The 6,500-nt window shown below is 42.6% G+C and overlaps 1 long non-coding RNA gene across 1 annotated transcript in view; it reads left to right on the top strand.

The window, feature by feature from the left end:
* Window positions 1–1,126: 1,126 nt before the first annotated feature.
* LOC142499235 (uncharacterized) overlaps window positions 1,127–6,500 on the top strand; it is an 85,798-nt gene continuing 80,424 nt past the window's right edge. Inside the window, exon 1 of the long non-coding RNA XR_012802634.1 lies at window positions 1,127–1,548. This is a non-coding gene — a long non-coding RNA (uncharacterized LOC142499235). The remainder of the gene's footprint in view (window positions 1,549–6,500) is intronic.

Here is a 6,500-nt window from a genome sequence, read left to right on the forward strand (position 1 = left end):
AGGTAGCTCCGCCCTGCTCCGGCCATGGGATAGGCCAAGCGGGCTGCCAATCGCGCAACGCCCCAGTTCATTGGCGCAGTGGCTATGACTTCACGAAAGGCAGTCGAACCTGGGAACGGTCAGTGCGATGATTAGTTGGAGAGCACGTCGGTCAAAGCCCTGCCCCGCATCTGCAGTGCTCCCATTGGCACAATCAGTCGGCCCTCTTGTACTGATTGGCTTATTCGTGGGGAAAAGAAAACGCATGACGAAGAGTTGGCGAGAGGCGCCATCTTTTGTGGAGTCACAGCCTTGAGATAATGGTTTTCATACGGAGAATACTAACCTCTTTATGCAAGATGACCGAATGAAGGAGAGTGAAAAAGGCTGAAACAATGCGTCATGGTTGTGTTACACCCTCATAGAGTGGCACCCATCACAGAGTAATAAATACTGACCTATTGTAAAAATAATGTTATTATGATGAAAAAAACATGAACACTTTGAAATAATTTAATAAAAAACAAAGATGTTAAGGTCACACTCAGAAGGGCATTCTCACACACTGGCAAAAAGGGAGGAAGGCGTTAATGTGTACTACTAGGTGTATAATTAAATATAAAAATGGATCAAATAGCCATACACTCCTGCAGCCAACAAGAAAAGGGTTATCCAAACCCCCAAGGACAGTGGAAAAAAGGAAAATAACAGTGGGGGAACTTTATAGAAATATAAAGAGCAGCAAATACAAATATATGAAATGTATTAAAACATGACCTTTGTCACTGAATTGAGAAATTCCGTATATGCCTCAACTTAATAAAATGCATCAATGCATATGTAGCTACGGCCCCGTTTATGTCTGTGGAGGGTACGGAAGCAGGGAGGGGAGGTTGCAGCAGTGCCCAGGTGCTGCCGGAGCTCAGCGGGAGTGCCAGGTTGTGGGCGCCACCATGTTGGTTCCTGCGTGTGTGCCATCGAGGGTAAACGCATTCGTAGAGAGCCCGAGAGTCACAGTAGCCATTTTGAGATTTGCACATGCGCAATACATAGAAGTAGCGGTGGCCATTTTAGAAAAGGCTCCGCCAGGGAGTACATGTCCCAGGAGCCTTAGGGACAGGGAGAAAATAATGTGGATACAGTTTGCCGCGAAGGAGCGCGCGCGGGAGCAGTTACTGGCAGTTGGAGCCAGGAGACAGAAGGGAACGGTAGTGTGCCAGTGGGTGGCTCCTGGACTAGGGAAGATATTCCCCCAGGCCCCAAATAGGCTCTTAGCCCTTCTACGTTTGTAGCTGCTCTAGGGAAGGCCCCAGATAGGGACACTTCCCTCAGTATAAGATAGTGTGTTGCTGCGCTGGTGAAAGGAGCCGTGCGGTGTGCACGGCCTGCAGTTTGGGATAAGACCAAAGGTACATCAATAGACTATTACAGGGACACACTCCTGCTGGAGCCCCCTCAGAGGTGGACCGGACACATCAGGAGCTACGGCTTCGTGGAGACTTTCGTCGTGGGATCAGACGGGTCTCTTGTGGCATTCAGTGGTACCCGGGTACTGGAGTGCCCAGGGAGGTAAAGTGCACCAACGGTTCACAGGGGTAGTGCTACTCCCTACACTTGGGTGGGACTGACTCTAATTTGGGGAAGGACACCAGGGATATTGGTGCCAAGCACCCTATTTACTTTGAGGGACACTCATCCTGTGTTGTGTTATTGTATGGTGTGATATGTATAGCCATGGTTGGTCCTGGCTATCTTTCCGCCTCCCTGTCACGTAAGCCCTAGTAGCTAGAGGCAGTGACAGGCTATCCTGTGGGTTTTCCCCTCCTCATGCTGCCTGAGTGACGGGGGTGGTGGTGAACTGGAGTCTGTGTACAGCCAATCATGGTGCAGACCCTGTGCTTCAAGGAGGAAGTGTCCAAATTATAATCAGTCCAACTCAGCTCCTCCTGGGGTTGAGACTGAGTGCAGCCCAAGATATGTGCAGTGCACAAGGCCTCAATATTGCAAGAAGGTCAGCACCATCCCGAGGTCTGGGACCCATTCCAAAATATGATGCATGCACTGTAATACCAACTGCAATGGCTGCTTCAATAAAGAATAATTTTTATATATTTCTGCCTAAGTAACAGTCTATTGGGTAGAAGTATGAGAGAAGACTGTCATAGTGGGGACTGTCTCCAGTCACCAAAAGCCTGTCCGGTTTTCCCTTACCATCGCAGACGTTGTTTTGGTGGGTTACTCTGCCTTGGCTGTTTGCACATCTAGTCCCCATCACCCTACCATTATTTATGGTGTAGGAGTATTTATGTATGTGAGGTGACATTTGGTGCATTTGTCATTTAACTTCTTTTTAAAACAGTTACACACACATCTGGTAATATATGTTTTAAGTAACAAAACTAAATAAAAGTTATATTTTAACTAGTGGTGTGCATTTAAGTGAATTTCCTTGGGGTACAATCACTTTTCAGTTCACAGTTTGCACCCACTTTATAATTACCTATTGGATTAGTTGATTTATCATTTATTCATTCAATCAGTATGGTTTAGTTGATCACTCCCTAATTCCCCTTTTTGTAAGGAAGGGGGGAACCTCTCTCAGAGGCCACACCAGGGAGGGGGTTGCCTAGACCCTTACCAAAGATAAAGACTATGTTTGGGGGTACCCTGTGGGAAATGTTCCAGGGAGTGTGGATATCCTTCTTCAGAAGGAAAGAGACAGTTGGGGCATATACAAAGAAAGGTCGTATAACTTCATTCCGAAAGGTTTTAGTGTGCAGTATTGGTATCTGCAATATGCATAAAGATCGTGACATGGTCTGTATGCGTGAATGGGAGGAGATGTACCGCAGGAATTATAATGCTTGGATCACGATTGATCGCCGTTCCAGACTAACACGTAGATGAACTGGCCAATGTATGTTTAAGATTAACCTGCAGGGTGAGGCTCGTTTGTGGCAATGCGTTTCATTGGTTACAATGTTGTCTAACAATGTGTAGGATTATTTTGAATATCGAACGCATCAACTACACATGTAAACACTAAATACGAGGCTATAACTGTATTTTTTGGTCTGGATTAGACGAACAGCCGGTTTGGTTTGCCACACAGATATATCTGCCAATAATAATTAATGAAAGCTGTGTTGATGCAATAAGCTCCTCTTTATATAATGTTACCAAGAAGTGCTTGACTTAGCTACTCATGTATCGGCTTACTTTACTAAGTGTGTCATTTACATATACTTTGTAGGCATATCTTGTATATACACTACAAGTCGAATATTAGACCAATGATCCATTATTTAGATCTCCACGGACATAATACATCCATGAGGAGTTAAAAGATGTGAGATTACTATGTCAAACTAGGAATCTAAAATATACCTTTAAATCTATTTACACTTTATAAGGATATTCCAAATATCAGTGTTTTATTGTGGACAGACATTACATAATTAATCCATATTATCAGGATATCTACAAGTGTTAATTGACACATGCAGCCTCCTATTGGGGAATTTTATTGCACTGTAAATAACTTTTCACGAATCGTCAACGTCATATGTTTAATAAAACTTTATTCTTTTTCTTAAGTATTAGTGGTACATAAGAGGATATTTATATCATAACATTAGTTCTCTTATTCTAGATATTAGAATCTGATGGGTTACTAAAGATCATCATATCTGTCTATGTACTTTGAGTACAAGTAATAGGGACTCGTGTGGGGTACTCTTTACTCCATAAACTGTTTGATCATGTCGATGTTTATGTCCCTATGCACCTAAGTTTATATTAATTGGCACAAGGGTTGAGCAGTTTAGTTGTAAGTATATATTTATGTGAAATTCTAAATGTAACAAAAAAGTGCAATTCAGAATGGCAGCCAAAAAACAAAATCAAGTCTATCCAATGACTTGAACAAATAATAATAATAAACAAAATAAAAAGTCCTTGGCGCAATAAGAGTAAATAATACCAGTCCTGGATCAGGACAATGGAATCAGTCCTAATCTTGTAGTCGCTAGTCCCACTTAGTCTCTTCAAAAATGGATACTTCTGTGATATAAAAGGAAAAACAAACCATTGTGCAGTAACCTCTATAAAACAGATCACTGCACTTTACAGATGCCTACTTACAACAAATAAGTGGTACACAGGCAATGGATTATGCCTGTCTTTAAACTGAAGAACTGAATCTCTGGTTCCCACATAGCCTCCAAATCACAGTACCCATAACATTTTAAAAATAAACATAGTATGGTACCAGGGATAACGTTTAATTAAAAAGTGCAAGACCACAAATATGCACTCACATTGTATAATGTCTTGGCGCGTAATTTCAAAGTGCCGTCCGCAGATTGAGTGTTCAGAGCACAGTGCAGGCAGCTGGGGTCGGATCCACACTCCTCTCTCCTCCTCGCAGTCGCGATTCAGGTTTGTCTCCCCCGATGACATCACCACCTCGCTGACTGCTCTCTCACTGCTAACGGATTGACGCAAAACAAGCTCCACTCTACGCGTTTCGTGACACTTCACTTCCTCTGGGGTAATGAGGAAGAGGGCCCTGACTTCTGTGGTCGTCGGCTAGACTGCTGGGCCATATGTCTCAGCTCCCCCCCCCCCCCCCCGTCGGGGACCCTGAGCGGGCCCCCAGGCTCTAGTTACGCCTGTGTGTATGCATGAATGATATGTGTGTGTATACAATATATATATATATATATATATATATATATATATATATATATATATTTACACATACACACACACACACACACATACACACACACACAGTATGTATGTGTGTATATATATGTGTGTGTGTGTGTGTGTGTGTATACATACATGTGTGTGAAAAAGAAAGTACACCCTCTTTGAATTCTATGGTTTTACATATCAGGACATAATCACCTGTTCCTTAGCAGATCTTAAAATTAGGTAAATACAACCTCAGATAAATAAATCATGACACGGTTGTTCAACAAAAAAAAAGGCCAAAATGAAGAAGCTATGTGTGAAAAACTAAGTACACCCTTACTGCTTCCATAGGAATTAAGATGCTAAGTGACAGACAGGTGCTGCTAATCAAATGACCTTGATTAATTGATCATCAGCAAGTGTGACCACCTCTATAAAAGCCGAAGTTTTAGCAGTTTGCTGGTCTGGAGCATTCAGGAGTGTGTTAACACAATGCCAAGGAGGAAAGACATCAGCAATGATCTTAGAGAAGAAATTGTTGCTGCCCATCAATCTGGGAAGGGTTATAAGGCCATTTCCAAACAATTTAAAGTCCTTCAGTCTACAGTGAGAAAGATTATTCAAAAGTGGAAAACATTCAAGACAGTTGCAAATCTTCCCAGGAGTGGACGTCCCAGCAAATTCACCCCAAGTTCAGACCATGCAATGCTCAGAGAAATGGCAAAAAACCCAAGAGTTACATCTCAGACTCTACAGGCCTCAGTTAGCATGTTAAATGTTAAAATTCATGACAGTACAATTAGAAAAAGACTGAACAAGTATGGTCTGTTTGGAAGGGTTGCCAGGAGAAAGCCTCTTCTCTCTAAAAAGAACATGGCAGCACGGCTTAGGCTTGCAAAGTTGCATCTGAACAAACCACAAGACTTCTGGAACAATGTCCTTTGGACAGACGAGACCAAAGTGGAGATGTTTGGCCATAATGCACAGTGCCACGTTTGGCGAAAACCAAACACAGCATATCAGCACAAACACCTCATACCAACTGTCAAGCACGGTGGTGGAGGGGTGATGATTTGGGCTTGTTTTGCTGGCACAGGATCTGGGAACCTTGCAGTCATTGAGTCAACCATGAACTCCTCTGTATACCAAAGTATTCTAGAGTCAAATGTGCGGCCATCTGTCTGACAGCTAAAGCTTGGCCGAAATTGGGTCATGCAACAGGACAATGATCCCAAGCACACCAGCAAATCTACAACAGAATGGATGAAAAAGAAAAGAATCAAGGTGTTGCAATGGCCCAGTCAAAGTCCAGACCTCAACCTGATTGAAATTCTGTGGCTGGACCTTAAGAGAGCTGTGCACAAACAAATGCCCACAAACCTCATTGAACTGAAGCAACGTTGTAAAGAAAAGTGGGCCAAAATTCCTCCACAACGATGTGAGAGACTGATAAAGTGATACAGAAAACGACTACTTCAAGTTATTGCTGCTAAAGGTGGTTCTACAAGCTATTGAATCATAAGGTATACTTCGTTTTTCATACGGCTTCTCAATTTTGGCTTTATTTTTGGTGTAATATGTCATGTGTTGTTCATCTGAGGTTTTATTTACCTAATTTTAAGACCTGCTAAGGAACAGATTGTTATTATGTCCCGATATGTAAAACCATAGAATCCAGAGGGTGTACCTTCTATTTCACACCACTGTATGTGTGAATGTGTGTGTGTATGTTTGTGTATGCACGCATGCATGTGCGCACATATACATGTATACACACCTCTGTACCGTGTTAGCCGAACGTAATAAAAAATGAATAGACG

The sequence above is a fragment of the Ascaphus truei genome, chromosome 7 (genome assembly GCF_040206685.1).
Source record: "Ascaphus truei isolate aAscTru1 chromosome 7, aAscTru1.hap1, whole genome shotgun sequence".
Lineage (NCBI taxonomy): Eukaryota > Metazoa > Chordata > Amphibia > Anura > Ascaphidae > Ascaphus > Ascaphus truei.